Consider the following 17,791-nt stretch of genomic DNA (forward strand, 5'->3'; position numbering starts at 1 on the left):
AGAGGTAACAAAAGAGAAGGGACACGACTCACTTGAATATAAAAGTATTTGACGATGATACTTGTTGTTCAAAGGGACCCAACATCTAAGGTCATCGGACCCTAATGTACAAGATGGACGACATGAGATGATAACTAAAATATTAAAATGTATCCACTGACTAGAGTTTCAATTAAATGGTGATGAAAACCTATTATGAGATTGTTTTTATGTCATAATAATTCTCAGTGGATCTAATTCGCAACGCCTTATTTTTTAATAAAAGTATAGAAAATAGAGGTTATAATAGAATAAGGCATTGGCTGGAAGTATATATATATAATTCTTGTTAGAAGTTAAAATAGCACATTAAAATACGCAAATTCGAACTAAAATAGAGTCAAAGGGACAAAAGCGCAGTTAAAAAAAATACACTAAGACAAAGGACATTATGACACGCGAAAAAAGGACCACCGTCCCTTATAAAACGGATGTCGATGTCTGCTGACAGCTGGTCATCTCGCAGGATGAGAGAGATGGTACTCGGGACTGTTAGCCTACGGCGCAGATCGACCAGGTCCACGCAACTTCGTAAGGACGTGCACCACGGCAAGATGATCGCCGCAAGTACACGCCTGAGGGGTTCTCCTTTCCATAAATGGGAGTGCGTTATTATACCGTGGCCGATCCAAAGACGACATAATACCACTGTTTCCCTCCGAGAATCCCGAAGAGAAGTCCTCCATACCTTCGTTATATCTTCTATCGCTCTCAGCTTATTTGGAAGTGGAGTAGCCATCCGCTCCATCTCCCAATGAAACATAAACAAATGTCTCAGCTGAGAGCGAATATCACATGCTGAAACCTTGTAAGGCAACGGGGACAGTGTAACTGCCTCCTTGGCAAGAATATCTGCTAACTCGTTTCTCTCTACACCCATGTGGCTTGGGAGCCACAAAAACGGGATTCTGGTGCCGGCATCCGAACACCCGGCCAGCAGGTCCTGGACGCGCTTAACCAGATGGTACCGAGGGAGACAGGTATCAATAGACTGTAGCGACCTCTAGGAGACAGCACACCGAAGAAAGTGTCTGGGCTCATCGGACAGTGCGTACCGCAGAGCTTCACAGATAGCATAGAGCTCTACTGTGTACACATTACAGGTTTCCTAGAGAGCAAAAAGAAACCTGTCAGTGTCGACAACGAATGCAAAGTCCACTTTAGTGTCTGTTATCGAGCCATTTGTGTAAACGACGACTGAACTTGGATACCGGCCAACAACAGACAGGAGGAACCTCCGATAAATTGAAGGGACCGTGTTTTCCCTCGGGCTAGTGTGCAGATCAAGAATTATTTCAGGGCGTCGTATTATACGGAGGTACCCCACTTGGTTGTCTGACAAGGCAAGGATGCAAAACTACCTCAAAAAAGTCTGTGACTGCTATCCATACGTATTCCAACCGGCCGCGTTGCTCGAGGTCAAGCAGCGTACCGCCGACGGTGTCCATTATTGGACACGCAAGGATAGCTTGGGTGAAGTGGCATCTGTCGCTAATTTGCAGCATACGACAGAAGCATTTGCCACCGCCTCAGGTGTATGATGTGGTGGATGATGTTCAGTCGCAAGGACGCTTGGTCTTGCTGGGCCATATTCTGCACTGCCGCAGTCTAACCTGGATAAAACATGTGCCCTATAAAATCGTAGGAGCACCGCGCGGTTAGCTCCCGAATTAGTGCTGCTAAGGAACTTCAAGGTATTCAGCTTCCTTGTGCATTGTACTTTTAACTGCCGCACGTGTGACTCCCACGATAATTTGCTATCGAAAAGGAGCCCAAGAAATCGGTGAGTGACAACTACGGGAAGAGCAACATTTCCGAAATAAAGCTCAGGATGCGGGTGAAGAATGCGTTGTTGACAAAAGTGGACAACAGAGGTCTTTGCGGTGGAAAACCGAAAGCCATGTTCTAAGATCCACTGTTTCACTCTCCTAATATCTTGTTGTAATTGTCGCTCTGCAACTGCCATATTACGCGAGCTATAGTGCAGAACAAAATCGTCCAGATAAAGCGACGGTATTACTGCTGAGCTAGCAGCAGCGACAGCACCTTTTATGGCATTCTCAAACAGAGTGACACTAAGAACAGATCCCTCTGGGACTTCATTTTCCTGAACGTGGTATTGCGAATATGCCCTCCAAATTCGGACATGGAATAGACGGAGGGACAAGAAATTCGCAATAAAAATCGCCATGTTACCTCAGAATCTCCACTGATGCTGGACTGAAAGGATACCATATCGCCATGTGATGTCATAGGCCTTTCCTAAGTCGCAGAAAACAGCCACCAAATGCTTTTTGCAGAGAAATGCACCCTGGATATACCTCTCCAGGCATACCAGGTGCTCAGTGGTCGAGCGAGCGGCTCCTTCTTTCTCTAGACACCACACAAGTCGGCGATTTACCATCCTCTCTAATAGCTTACACAAGCAGTTAGTGAGACAAATAGGTCTATAGCTTTCTCCGTACTTAGGATTTTTGTCACGCTTGAGGACAGTAATGACTATGCACTCTTGCCACTGCGACGGAAACTCACCCTCTATCCAGATTCGGTTGACCACTCGAAGAAGATATAACACACTATCCTCACTAAGGTGTTTCAACATCTGGTTATGGATATTGTCTGGTCCAGGAGACGTGTCCTTGTAAAGCGCCAAGGCGCTGCGGATTTCCCACTCCATAAAGGGCGCGTTATAGTCCTCTGAAGCTTGAGTGACAAAAGTAAGGTGATGACGTTCTGCCTCCCGGTTCAGAGCGAGGAAATCACGATGGTAAATCCCAGAATCGGACACATCCGCGAAAAGACTAGCTAGATGTTTAGCAATCGAGAGTGTTTAGTGACAATACTCATTTCTATGGAAATTTTCGGTGCAGAAGATTATCATTGGGTACCCGAAATACGTCGAGGTTTATTCCACACTTGAGATGATGGAGTGTGTGACGTCATAGAAGACACACATCTCTCCCACGAAACTTTCTTATTTTCGGGGGGCCGATGACCTTCGATGTTAGGCCCCTTAAAACAACAAGCAGGAAGCAAACTTTCTTATTTTGGCGAATAAGAAGTCGCGCCTTAGCGCGGAGTTTTTTATATGTTAACAAGCCGCAGTAGGCTGCCTACGATAACGTTTATGAGCTCGACGGCGTTCTTTGACAGCTGCTGCAATTTCGTCGTTCCACCAAGGAATGAGTTTTCGGCGAGGGGTCCCTGAAAAGGAGGGAGTTGGCTCCTCACCAGCAGCAAATATAACTTGTGTTGTGTATTTTTTTTTTTTTGCTAGAGGCTTTACGTCGCACCGACACAGATAGGTCTTATGGCGACGATGGGATAGAAAAGGCCTAGAAGTTGGAAGGAAGTGGCCGTGGCCTTAATTAAGGTACAGCCCCAGCATTTGCCTGGTGTGAAAATGGGAAACCACGGAAAACCATCTTCAGGGCTGCCGATAGTGGGATTCGAACCTACTATCTCCCGGATGCAAGCTCACAGCTGCGCGCCTCTACGCGCACGGTCAACTCGCCCGGTTTGTGTATATTAAATCGCCGTCTACAGTCCGCAGGGTCTCGTTGTTAAAGACAACGAGTGATGTGAACTTTGGCCAATCAGCATGTTTAAGGATCCACCGAGGAGGAGTGTCAATGATTTTTTGTTTCAACAATGTAATAATAATAATGGGAAAATGGTTACTCTCACAGAGATCATCGCACGTATTCCACCGAAATAGCGGAATCAACGTTCGGCTGCACAGACTTAAGTCACTGAAGTTCGGCCAGTATCTAGTATTCGGGAGATAGTAGGTTCGAACCCCACTGTCGGAAGCCCTGAAAATGTTTTTCCGTGGTTTCCCATTTTCACACCAGACAAATGCTGGGGCTGTACCTTAATTAATGCCACGGCCGCTTCCTTCCCACTCCGAGCCCTTTCCTGTCCCATCGTCGCCATAAGACGTAAAGCAACTAGCAAAGAATAAAACCTAAGTCTATGCGGGAGTATGTGCCGTAATGTACACTGAAATGAGTTAGTTCACCTGTGTTCAAAATACATAAATTCAGCTCTCTTAATGATGTTTCCAGCTTCGAACGTCAGCCATTTCGGGCAATGCGCTCGTTGTACTCCGCTATAAGTCTTAAATTATACTTCCTGTATTTCTCACACAATTGACTATATCTGTCAGCCACTTCGCGAACATTCTTTGTGTGTAGGAAGGGCAATACTTAATGTTAAAAAGCGCATATGAGAAGAAGGTGGACAACTACAGATAGTAATTGATTAGCATGGTACCTTAACTGGAGAGCTACGTGTTGAATGTTCCTTCTTCTTTTCTCTGGGGCTGTACGATCAATTACCATAAACCTTTAGCTTTGTATGTAGAGCACGGTGAAGGCTGACCGCGGTGAGGTGATTACACGCCACATTATCCCTTCTTCCCCGCTCGCCTGCGGCCGCAATCATAACCCCTGTGTAAGAGCTTGTCAGCCGAGAAAGGAGCTTATGTAGCAACATCCTTCATTCAAACAATACACCAACTATGTTAGCTGTAACATGAGCCGCCGTCAAAAGTTAACACTAAGAAGGGTGAAAGATGGATTATATTACACCTCTAACAGCATTCTCCCCAAGGTAGGAGACTTATTGCAATAATTACTGTTGTTTAGGGGGACCTCGAAGTAAGGAAATTGCCAAAATTAGTCACTTTTATCATCAATAATTAGTGGAAACAGCACTTTACCAGGTAAACCCTTTGTACACGTAAGATACTGCAGAGAAAGTTGGACTTCAGATATCTTTTGAGTAGACCAAATTTATGACTAATATTGGAAAGTCACCTACGGATTATGGAAAAATGACAGTGTATATTTTATGTACTTGTGAGAAGTAATTGGAATTCATAACCTAGAAGAAGGTAGCAAATAAATCAAGAACAAGGAAACTGGAACAAGTCTACCAAGTGACCAAGGGGTGAGGGTGTATTCTGCCCGAAGGCAGGTCCGAATCTCTGCAGAGGTGTGCCTGAGCCGGAGTTTACCTACAGTAGGGTGGCCCGTTCCTTCCGCTCCTCCAGTGCGTGGCAACCCATCCAAAGTTTGACCGCGCCCAACATTGCTTAACTTCGGAGACCTCACCGGATCCGGTGTTTCAACACGGCTACGACGTTGTTTTGTCCTGTATTGTAGCTGTTGTTATTCCCATCTGTGCCATATCTCTCTGTATACCTTGCATCCACTGATTGCATTCTTACTCTCGTAAACACGACTAAAATTTGTTTTTTGCGTGTGGCATTATCCATCCACATTATGTGACGAAAAGTCCGGCTTCATGGCTAAAGGCACGCTGGCCTTTGGTCACAGGGGTTCCTGGTTCCATTCCCGGTAGGGTCCGGAATTTTAACCATCATTGGTTAAGTTTGCTGGCACGGGGGCTGGGTGTATGTGTTGTCTTCACCATTATTTCATCATCATCACCATCATCATCATCATCATCATCATCACGACATGCAGGTCACCTACGGGCGTCAAATTAAAAGACCACTTGGCGAACCGAACATGTCCTTGGACACTCCCGGGACTAAAAGCCGTATGCCATTTCAATTTTCAATGTGACCATGGAAATTAACTCTCCAATATTTATTCAATTTCCTTATTTCTGTAGAGGTCTCCAATCTTCCTGTGTCTAAATTACCCATCTTCAGTCTTTAAGATTTTTCCTAGAAATGTTCCTTTCCTTTCTTTTTTCTAGCTCTTCAATTTCTCCCGTTTTCACGGATAATATACATATTGTAGCACATTCTCAATTACTTACCGTATTTTAGTGCTTAAATTTACTTTCGTCCGCCTCTGTGGTGTAGTGGTTAGTGTGATTAGCTGCCACCCCCGTAGGTCCTCGTTCGATTCCCGGCTCTGCCACGAAATTCTAAAAGTGGTACGAGGGCTGAAACGGGGTCCACTCAGTCTCGGGAGGTCAACTGAGTAGAGGTGGGTTCGATTCCCACCTCAGCCATCCTGGAAGTGGTTTTCCGTGGTTTCCCACTTCTCCTTCAGGCAAATACCGGGATGGTACCTATCATAAGGCCACGGCCGCTTCCTTCCCTCTTCCTTGTGTATCCCTTCCAATCTTCCCATCCCCCGCAAGGCCGCTGTTCAGCAATAAAGTGAGGCCGCCTGGGCGAGGTACTTGTCATCCTTCCCAGTAGTATCCCAGTCCCAGAAGCTCCAGAACACTGCCCTTGAGGTGGTAGAGGTGAGATCCCTCGCTGAGTCCGAGGGAAAATCCAACCCTGGAGGGTAAGCAGATTAAGAAAGAAAGAAATTTACTTTCGGTGGAGGGACTCTTCTTATTATAGGTATCTTTAGTACAGTAGCATAATTTAAAACTATTGTAAAGCAAGAAAGGAAGCAGGAAACTAACTGAAATTAATATAGTCGGTTGTTTTACGTGGTCCTGAAATGGAAAAAGTCGATAAAGGAAGATTAGAGGAAAAAGTTCCTCAATAAGTATACGCAGGGTGTTGGGATGTAAGTACAAATAACCTTACGGAAGGTAGGGATGGACGTCCGCAGGTCATAAAATATCATATCACTATATAGCGAATGGTTAACCGAGGAAGCAGCTTGAAGTAGGTTGCGATATTTGTGAGATAGATAGCAGCTTCGTTTGTTCCTCGGCTTATACCACCCGCAGTATCGGTGTGTATGGATGTACATCACTGCACTGCACCTGCGCCTTCAGGACGTATTTTTCAAGCCTAATGTATAAGAAGTAATTATTAGAACATAACTGTACTTCAGCTAATCATCACTTCAGTACGCCTTCAGGACGTATTCTGGAAGCGAAATGTGTACGAAGCAATTCTAAGAACATCAAAGTACGTCAGCTGTAATTATCACTTCAGTACGCCTTCAGGACGTATTTTGGAAGCGAAATGTGTACGAAGCAATTCTAAGAACATCACAGTACGTCAGCTGTAATCATCACTTCAGTACGCCTTCAGAACGTATTCAGAAAGCGTAATGTGTAAGAAGCCATTCTAAGAACATACCTGTACTCCCACTGTAATCATCACTTGAGTACGCCTTCAGGATATATTTTGTAAGCGTCATGAGTAAGAAGCAGTTATTAGTACATCACTGTACTTCAGCTGTATTCATCACTTCAGTACGTCTTCAGGATATACTCCGCAAGCGTCATGTTTAAGAAGCAATTCTAAGTACATCACTTTATTTCGGCTGTAATCAGCACTTCAGTACGCCTTGAGGACGTATTCTGCATGCGTAATGTGTAAAAAGGAATTTCCATATACCTCTTTTCAAATCAAATTCTGTATCGTCTTCTTTGATTTCGCCCACCCAGAGTGAGATGGCATTAGACCTTAGCCATCTACCTGAGGATCAGGCTAATTGCATTTGTAAATTATGTTAGTCATGTTCTGACGTGTTTTCGGAAAACCTTGGTATCACTGATTTAATTGAACGCAAGATAGAGGTTGCGGATTCGGTTCCTGTAAGATTTCCTCCATACAGGCTATCTCCACATAAAATGAAGGCCCTCAAGGAAATCATAGACCAAATGCTTAGGGATGGTATCTTTCGACCCTCCAAGTCGGCGTATTTTTCACCCAATTTTTTGGTGCCGAAACCTCAAGGCGGCTTCAGGCCAGTGATTGATTACAGGGCGTTAAATCGTAGGATTGTTCTACAATCAGTACCCCTTCCTGACTTGCACTCATGTTCTTCTTGGTTTCGGAAGGCTAAGTTCTACATCAACATGGATATTAACCAAGCCTATAATCAGATACCTCTGGCGAAAGAATCGAAACATCTGACTGCTTTCGCTACCGACTGGAACTTGTATGAATACAACCGCGTGCCTTTGGTGCTCCCCACTGGCGCGGGTGTTCTTACTAGGCTGCTAGATAGGGTATTCTCCGACATTAAACTTGAATATTTGTACCATTATCTAGATAATGTTTTTTTCTCTGAGACATTCGAAGAACACTTAGCTCTAAGACGCCTTCGTAAAGCGGGGTTGACAGTCAAGTTATCGTTTGCTAAAGCATCTATGTACATCTTGGGGAATATTGTGTCACCTGGTGGAGTTTCAGTCTATCGTTCCAGAACACATGCGATTCGTAACTTCAAGAATCCCAAAGATGTTAAAGGGGTTCCTAGATTCATTAGCATGATGAATAACTTTAGAGAATTCATCCCAACTTGGCTAATAGGGCGACACCCATAAATCTCCCCCGTAGGGAAGGTGTCAAGTTTGAATGGGGACCGTCGCAGCAAGGTACGTTCGAGGATATGAAATTAGCTCTCTGTAACGCCCCGGTCTTGGCTACGCCTGATTTCTCCCAAACGTTTATTGTACAGACAGATGCCCCGTCATCTGCGATCGCTGCGGTTGTTCATCAGGAATCTGAACTCGGAATATGGCCAATTGCCTATCTGTCTAGAAACTTGTCATCTCAAGAAGCCAAGTACTCTATATACGAATTGAAGGACTGGCTGTCCTATTTGCTTTCGAAAAATTCCCTCTTTACCTTGAGCATGTTAAATTTGAATTAGAGACTGACAATCAGGCTCTGAGCTTGGTTTTGGCTAGGCCATGTCGTACTGGGCGAATCGCCCATCAGGCGATTTACAATTCCAGCGTTTCAGTTTGACGTGCGACACATTCGGAGACCTGACAATGTGGTCACCGATGGATTAAGCCGAATGTTTCCTGGCGATTTTGATTCTGTTGACCCAGTGGAAAGTCCTTCACCTTCTTTTTCCATACCTTATAGTCTAAGTACAAATTTTAGTGATTCCCCTATGCTGTTTCATGAGATAGCGAAATATCAACGTGAAGATCCGGTGCTGGCTCCTATTATGGAAACCATTCCTTCTGGTGAACATGTTGTCCCTTATGTTTTCAGGAATGGGACTCTGTGTTGCCCTTCGTGGCACGATCAGAAGACGAAAATGGTGGTTCCAGCTTTTCTAGTGCCTATGATTTTCAAGTATTACCATGAGAAACAATTACGAGGACATCTGTGTTTCTTCAAAACTATAGAAAAGATAAGGGAAATATTTATTTGGAAAACCATTGACCGCGAGATTAGGAAAACGGTTGAGGCATAAGTCTTGTTTGATTAGCAAGCCAACGTAGGATTATTGTCATCACAGCAAGAATCTCGCCCTATGGTGCAATTGTACATAGATTACGTCGGTCCCTTCCCTCGATCTAAAGGGATTGGGAATACATTCATTCTTTTGTGCGTGGATTGGTTCACATGGTTCTCATGGCTATTCACGACTAGGCTTGCCACTGCTCAGTACACTATTTCTTGTCTCACTACTATTTTTGCATCTCTGGACCCTGTCAATATATTGTTTCTGATTACGCTAAGGCGTTCACATCTAATTTATTTCGTAAGTTCCGTTTCTATCTCGCTACCTCACATGTCACGACGTCTGCGTACTACCCACAGCCATCTCTAGCTGAGCCAGTTAATCGTAATCTTCGACCTGCCCTGATTGCTTTCCACCACGAAGACCATTCTTGGCCGTTCACGAGTCACACAAGTTTTCTCCTACATCTCTTATGCTTAACTTTGTTCCCAACACTACCTTGTCCAATTTGTGGTCTATCAATGAGCTTTTACCATAGACAATAGACTCAGAGAATGTTCGGGATCTGTGTAGAAAAGCTAAAAATAATCTGAAGGCCTCTCATCAGAGGGTAAAAATGAGGTATGATCGTGGACGGAAACCCACCGATTTAAATGTTGGGGATCAGCTCATGGTTAAAAATGTTGTTCCAGCAGGCAAGCTTGCCTTCAGATTTCATGGACCTTGTGTAATACTGGATTACCTTAATCCTGTCACACTCTTGGTGAGTAACCCTGAAACAGAAAGGATTCTCCGTCTTCATCTGTCTCAAGTAAAACCTGTGTGAACGCTGTTGTTTTTTATTACATGGAACCAAGTGATAGCGTTGCCGATTTAATTATATTTCTTTCCTTAGAATCTTGTTAGTTTAAGTTTAGGTGATCTAATTTAAATAAGTAGGTCTTCTGCTCCTATGGGTTGTGAAAATGTGTAGGTACTTAATTTATAGTAAATTTCATTTTAGTTAAAATCATTTTGTGAAAACCTCCCCTTCAATAATTTCATCACGATTCTGCCATTATCGCCCCTGCCTCCAAACTCCAAACCTGAGTCAGAAACTCTGTATACTTGCCCTTCATATTCGCCCATCTTACCTGAACCCGATGGAACACTGTCTATGAATCAAGTAGTGTTGCCCCAAAATTCGATGTTACAGTGCCCTTCTTCCACCTGAGGCCACGTCGTGTCACCTGTAGAGGGATGGCGGCGCGGGGTACGGGCCCACATCGTTCCGGCCAAGTCTCCTTCTAAACTGTAGACTTGGGGACTGTGATCATTGGGAGTAGCTTAGAAGCTGGACTCCAACCGCCCACTCTCTCCTCGGGCAGAACTTTGCTACTTTGTCCTTGGTGAACATCGCCTTGGCTACTCTTCTCATTATACGGGAGGATAGTGTCTTAGGGTAACTTTGGGTTCCGGGAGATCGCATCATGACACCAGCAGTGGCGGCCGCTCTTGCCGTCAACTTTGGGCCTAACTGACCAGACTTCTACTACTTCGGAAATAACATTAAGATTTAATTTACCTCAAAAACCATTTAGAAGCGACTCTCTATCAAGATGTTTACCAACATATAAATATATTTTTTAAATCTGTGTTCAAAGTTGCAGCACTTCAAAACTGTTCAAACAGTGGTAGAACCTTACGGGGCGGAGGTCTGTACCAGGGGCACGCCTTCTCCGTTTAGTTCCATTTGTGTCATGAAACTGGAACTAGTGTAATACAAGATGCTTGGACTTTCAACCATTATATGCCTCTACCATCGGCCTTATTGCACCCTCTGGCGGGATTAAGGATAACTAATTCTTAAGGTAAAGTTAAATTTTACGGGTGGCAAACTTTAATTTTGTGAAGATTGCTTTTTGTTTTTCATGTATCAAAGTTGTCAACGTTACTACTCCTTCCTTCTTTTATAGCCTTCAACCCAGCAAATATTTTGTGTATATTTACTTTACCCAATTATAATTGGGGTGTGTACAGGCATCCATCCTATGTGTAAAAAGTTCTCGAAACTTCCCCTCAGAAACGCTATAAAAGCTGGGCGCTTTAGGGCCGTATTGTCATCTTCATCGCTTCGGTCTAGTGAGTGCGGCGAGTTATTCGGAGGTAGCGGCTGTGGGTCTGCGTTCGGAAGGCCTAACAGCTCAAGGAAATGACAGATATTTCTTAACATGTAATAGCTTCAGGCAGATAGCTTGAGGGGAAGGTTTCGAACATCGTTTCTTAATGTAAAGTTCTGAAGTCATAGTTTACATGTAGATTTTTGGCAAGTCTGATGACTCTGTTCAAACCCTTGCTGGGAAACATGTATATTAATGGAACAAAGAGTGATTACCCTCTGTTGATTCCCATTCAACTTGGTATGGGCTGATTGAAATTTTCTATACTTCTAAATTCCTAACATTCGTTCGGCATTTACTATTTCTCGTTTAGTCACCTCTCTGTAGTACAGTCTTAGCCTGCGTCACTGCGGGCCACTGGCCAATTTAGTATTTCCAGATTTTTCCTAATAGGAGTGCAAATGTTTCGCCTCCTAGCCTGTGGTTAATGACCGATCGTGTTAAACCTTCTATTTTTACTTTATGGCCATTTAGGATGGGCACTCATTACTCCTGTTTATTTGGTAATTGTTTATAGACGAGTGTGTAACAGACTGTTGAGCAGAAATGACGGTAAACACATTATTTGAAGTGTGTCGGGCATAATTTTGTAAGAAACATGTGCCTCTTGGATGCTGGCTTATATTAACTTTTGGAGCTCAAACTCCTAGATGATGTAAAGAGTGGAGCAAACATGCTCTTATAAGATAGTGTACTTGTTCATAGCGATTATGCTCATCCTTTGTATATTATCCTGTTGATAATTCTCTCTAGTTCTTGTACCTGACTTTTGGACTTATAGTCCGCTATTGTTGTCAGAGCTGACGAATTGGTTATTCTATTTAACTGTTATTTGCTCCAAATATTCTACCAAGCACATTTTGAAATAAAAAATAAAAAGAAGGAAATACATAACGTTTCCAAATGTAGGCCTACTGCGTTAACTTATGCTCAGGTCATTTCCTTGTCTGTCCATTCAGCCCGGCACCTTCTTACACATCTCTGTTCAGCGATATTTATATAATAATAATAATAATAATAATAATAATAATAATAATAATAATAATAATAATAATAATAATAATAATAATAAATACCCTGTGCGGTTAGGGGCACGCAGCTGTGAGCTTGCATCCGGGAGATAGTGGGTTCGAATCCCACTGTCGGCGGCCCTGAAGATGGTTTTCCGTGGTTTCCCATTTTCACACCAGGCTGTACCTTTCTTGTGACGACATTAAGGCTGCCCACGTGTCAATTTCGACACTGCAATTCACTTTGCCATAGATCAGAAAATCAAGAACTCATCTTGTACATACCGATCTCGCACGACATGGATTCCTGAGTGGACTGTTTTCAGCCATCAAAATCTTACTTCTACCTAGTTTGAACTCAGGATCGTAACATCTGAAGCGAACTATTAATCAACTAAATATCAATGAAAACTGCATTTTACAAAAATTGAGATATTATACTATTATTGGCTGATATACTAACTCATACGCAATCTCACAAATGTAAGACGGAATATGAGGCCAAGGAATCAGCCACATGAACAGCTATGCCATATGCTGTAAGAAAATCAAATGTTGTGCATGGATCATCCAGGTTTCTGCAGATCAGACCAGTTGATGTGTCCGGAAATCTTTAGGATTAGAATTTACCCAGTTATGATGAGACTTGTGGTTACTTAGAGGACAGTGACTTTGTCACTTACTGTGGTGGATGATATTTCCCAGGGGAAGGAAAAGTTGAATCCGAAGAAAGACCTGTGGAACATTTAACGAAAATGGAATCTGGTAGATTATCACTTCGGTTATTCGTTCGCCTTCTTTTCCCATGATCGTCAGTGGAGCTACTTGGAGAAAATAAATTCGGTAGCACTCTATTATATTCATACCACCACATAGTAGAATGATCATAAGAAATATATTTAGAAAATTTATCAGTCAAGGTAATAGTATTGCCCCTTAGAAGCCATCATAGTATATTCATTTGACGTGATACCTACGACAGTATTGAACGTTGTTAAATCATCCAACATTATCACAGTCAATATACGGGCACGTTACATCAAATACCCAACGGTCAGAGGAAGGTGAAGAGACATTGTATATTAACCGTCTCGGAATTCATAAGTGTTCAAAGCATCCAAAAATTTTACTGAAATGCGTAAGCAAATAACACCTTCTTCTCCTCCCTCCCCCCCGCCATTTTTTGTAAAGTAAGATATTTATATTCTGCCTTCAAAATATATTTATTGCCTGAAGAACAGTGATCCTCTTGGAATTAGGTAATGAGGACCGATGACCTAGATGTTAGGCCCTTTAAACAACAAACACAATCTTCATTAGATAATGATCTATGGTAGTGATCCAGAATTATATCTTAGTCTATGTTAGGGGCCGTTCGGCCGATGCGGGAAAGGGTAAAGGCGTGCTTGATTCCTGATTCCCAGTCAGGATGTCGGAAAATTTACGAAACGATGTTTCTGCTTCTGAACCGGCACATAACCCTGACGTTCACTCAGCCTACAACAAAAATGAGTACCTGATTAATTCCTGGAAGCAAGGATGGCCGGGCATAGTGTTAACCACTCTAATCCACTCAATACTAAAGTTAAGAATAGTGGAAGCCTTTACCTTCCATTCCTCCAAGGGCCTTCATGGCCTGTACGGACATGAACTCGGTGGTCTATATTACTCTCTTTCCAATGTTTTTGGGATATAAGTTATTTTTTAAAGTTTATATTCCTTTATAATTGGTTGGTTGACCATGCTTAATTTTCTCTGCCCTTTTCTTGAAACATAATTTTGGGGTTTGAAAAATATGTTGTTTTGCGGCCTTAAACGATATTCATCACCGCCGCCACCATCATCATCATTATTCTCATATACATATTTCAAAATTCCCAGAAATGTGATGATCAGAAACAGTTCCTCTCCTTCCGTCTGTTATCCAGTATTCATCCTCATTACACAGCTGCCTCACAAGGGCCAGTTAATGAGAGGATACTGCCCATTGATGGAGTAGCAGTAGTGGATGCCTGGAGTTAAAAGAACTGATCGCCTTAAGCAAGAATATGATGAGTCTGTGGCGGGTTGTACATCTTAATTACTCAGAAGTTTCCTATCCTGGAATGCATTTAATGTTCTATTTTTTCTCGTTCGTTTCTTGTATGCTAGGTGTACGAATGCGGCTGACTAAAATACTGAACCGTAGGCCCTCCGAATAGAACATACCACGGCTGGTAAACGACGTATATTCGAAGATATTCCATTCTCTCGAGATGTACGCGAATGCACTGAAATGGTGTCCCGACATAAAAAAATCAACACTACCCCACTCCACTTCAGTACTGAAATGTTTGGGAGAGAGTAAAGGGTAGAGTTGAAGGCCACTCCAGTACCAAAAAGGAGAGGAAGGGAGTAAACGGGTAGTGCTGAAGTAACAGAGAGAGAGAGAGAGAGAGAGAGAGAGAGAGAGAGAGAGAGAGTGTGTGTGTGTGTGTGTGTGTGTGTGTGTATATTGCTATACATCCATCACTGTTCTCATTTCAATCACAACCGTCTTGTAGCGGGCTGTCTATCTGCAGCAACGCGTTAAGTGAGAAGATGGGGGCGTAATGCTATGCTTATATTGGGACACCATTTCTGTGCATGCATGTACCTATCACATATTTTAAATACGATCTATGAAATTGAAATATTCTTCTTAATGTAGACGTTTATAGTTATTTTAAATGCTAAATTCATTTTGTTAATTCGAGCTCCCATTGCTTCTTTCTCTGACAGCCCAGTGTCTATCCATTCTGCACCGTCTAAATCCCCCGCCCCCACTTTTATTGTCATCCATCCCCATATTCATTCTTTTCTTGCACCCCAGTCGTTCCTCCTCATACTTTCTCTTGAGATTTTTGATAATTCTGGCAGAGTTTTCCTTACTTCTTGGAAGTTCTTTAGATGTTCTGGTGTTTTCTGAGAACACCAACCAATCCACGCTTTCCGACGCTCTTTGATTGCCCCGTCTTCTTCTGCCGAACACCATGCGTGTTTCCTCCTCTTCTCCAGGTAAACTGTTCCCTTCACAGTGCCAATCAGTGCATCTTTCAACTGTCCATCCTTGATAGTCTTGATTCAAGCTCATGTTAAAATCTTCACTAGTTCTAAGTTTCTATGTATCAAACTTCACGGTACAAGTAGTGTCTTTAGTTGGTTTGGTTCTTGGTAGAATTTTGACCATTATTTTGGAAAAAAAGTGATCTAAATCTAAATTTGCACCCCTGAGTAATTTGACATTTTCAATTTCCTTCCCCGTATATCTCGATATTGCCACATGGTCGATCTGAAACTCTCCTAGTAGAGAATTGGTAAAAACACACAAAAAAAAATATATTTTTCACTCCATGTTACCCAACATTTTTACTATACAACTGCCTTTGGTCAACGCTTGTTCTCTTCAAACGCTTTTCCATCGTTTATGATTGTTCCCTTGCTTTTCCCTTCAGGTTAATGCTTTGAACGCTCGGAATCCTTAGCAGTTAATTCTGATTAGTATTAAGAAGGTAATAATAATAATGTTGTTGTTTCTACTTCCCACTAACTACTTTTTGACGGTTTTCTTAGACGCCGATGTGCCTGAATTTTGTGCCGGAGGAGTTCTTTTATGTGCCCGTAAATCTACCGACACGAGGCTGACATATTTTAGCATCTTCAAATACCACCTGACTGAGCCAGGATCGAATCTGCCTAGTTGGGGTCCGAAGGCTATCGCCTCAACAGTCAGCCACTCAGCCCGACGTATTAAGAAGGCATGGTTGCCCAGTTGCACTTCTCATTAAAACAATGAACATCGGGCGAGTTGGCCGTGCGCGTAGAGGCGCGCGGCTGTGAGCTTGCATCCGGGAGATAGTAGGTTCGAATCCCACTATCGGCAGCCCTGAAGATGGTTTTCCGTGGTTTCCCATTTTCACACCAGGCAAATGCTGGGGCTGTACCTTAATTAAGGCCAGGGCCGCTTCCTTCCCACACCTAGGCCTTTCCTATCCCATCGTCGCCATAAGACCTATCTGTGTCGGTGCGACGTAAAGACCCTAGTAAAAAAAACAATGAACACAAAGCGAGTTGGCTGCAAAGTTAGGATTATGTAGCTGTGAGCTTGCCTTCTGGAATGGTGGGTTCGAATCCAACTGCCGGTAGCTCTTACGATGGTTTTTCGTGGTTTCCCGTTTTCACCCCAGACAAGTGCTGGTGCTCTACCCCTTACTTAAGGCCACGGTTACTGCCTTCCAATCCTAGCTCTTTCCAAATCTTGCGTCGCCGAAATTTTTCAATGTGTTAGTGTTATGTTAAACCACAAGCAAAAACAAAAATATATTGAGGAAGGCAACGGGAAACTACTTCACTCCTTATTTCCCTAATACGCCTCTTCAGTGACGCGTAGGCTATCTATGACAGCTGTTGGCGGAGCTGTGGAGGATCAAACCAGCCTCCGGGCGAATACCTAACATACAACATACGGTATATATAGCACCACCACGATGAGCAGTTCGAGAAGTATGTTACCGTACTCGACTGACTGATTCCTTAAGGTGTTTGATGCACTATGCTTCTTGTACTTCGTTCCTACCACCTGCTTGTATGTATGGTAATTTGACACTTGGGAATGTCCACGTCTCATACCATATGCATAAGGGCACACAACAATGACCTGAACACAACCACTGATCTCATAAGCTTTATCTGATTATCCTCTTAACGTTATTCATCTTTCTCCACTGGTTCCTGTCATCATATTCCATGACCTTTCTTCGAGTGCAGCTCGCCGTTGTTCGCCCGCTAACAAAAATTTAATTGCACCATGAATCTCATTACAGAATTCAATAAGTTTTTTATTGTGTTCACAGCAGGTGGCACATTCCATCACCGCGGCACTGTACCGCATTCGGCGATGCCGTAGCTTCTTAACCTTTATATTTTTCACGTAAAAAGTATTCGTGTTTTCTTGTCGATAACTGCAGGGCCATCATATAAATTACTGTATTTTGAAGAGCAAAAAAAAAAAAAAAAAGAATTGAAATCATAAATTCAGAATTTTTACACGGCTTTATTCTATTACTACAATACACATTTCAAACAGAGGTATAATAATAATAATAATAATAATAATAATAATAATAATAATAATAATAATAATAATAATAATAATAATAATAATAATAATAATAATTAAAATGCAAGCCGTTCTTTTGCAATCCGCCAACAAATCCCCACTGGACAGATTATATGATATGTGATTTAGACTAGATATATATGTGCAATCACTATTGTTTTCTTCATTTCAGCTATTATTAGTACTACTACCAAAATGTTTTCATTCCTCCCCTGAAGGGGGAGGCGGGCCTCTTAGACGGTGACGCCGTCTCTCATGCCGCGAGATTTGTTACGGTGAAGGTGATGCTCGGAGAAGGTGAGGTGGTTTCGGTCGTGGCCTAAACTAGGGACTGTCCCTGCA

This window comes from Anabrus simplex, chromosome 4 (assembly GCF_040414725.1).
Source record: "Anabrus simplex isolate iqAnaSimp1 chromosome 4, ASM4041472v1, whole genome shotgun sequence".
Classification (NCBI taxonomy): domain Eukaryota; kingdom Metazoa; phylum Arthropoda; class Insecta; order Orthoptera; family Tettigoniidae; genus Anabrus; species Anabrus simplex.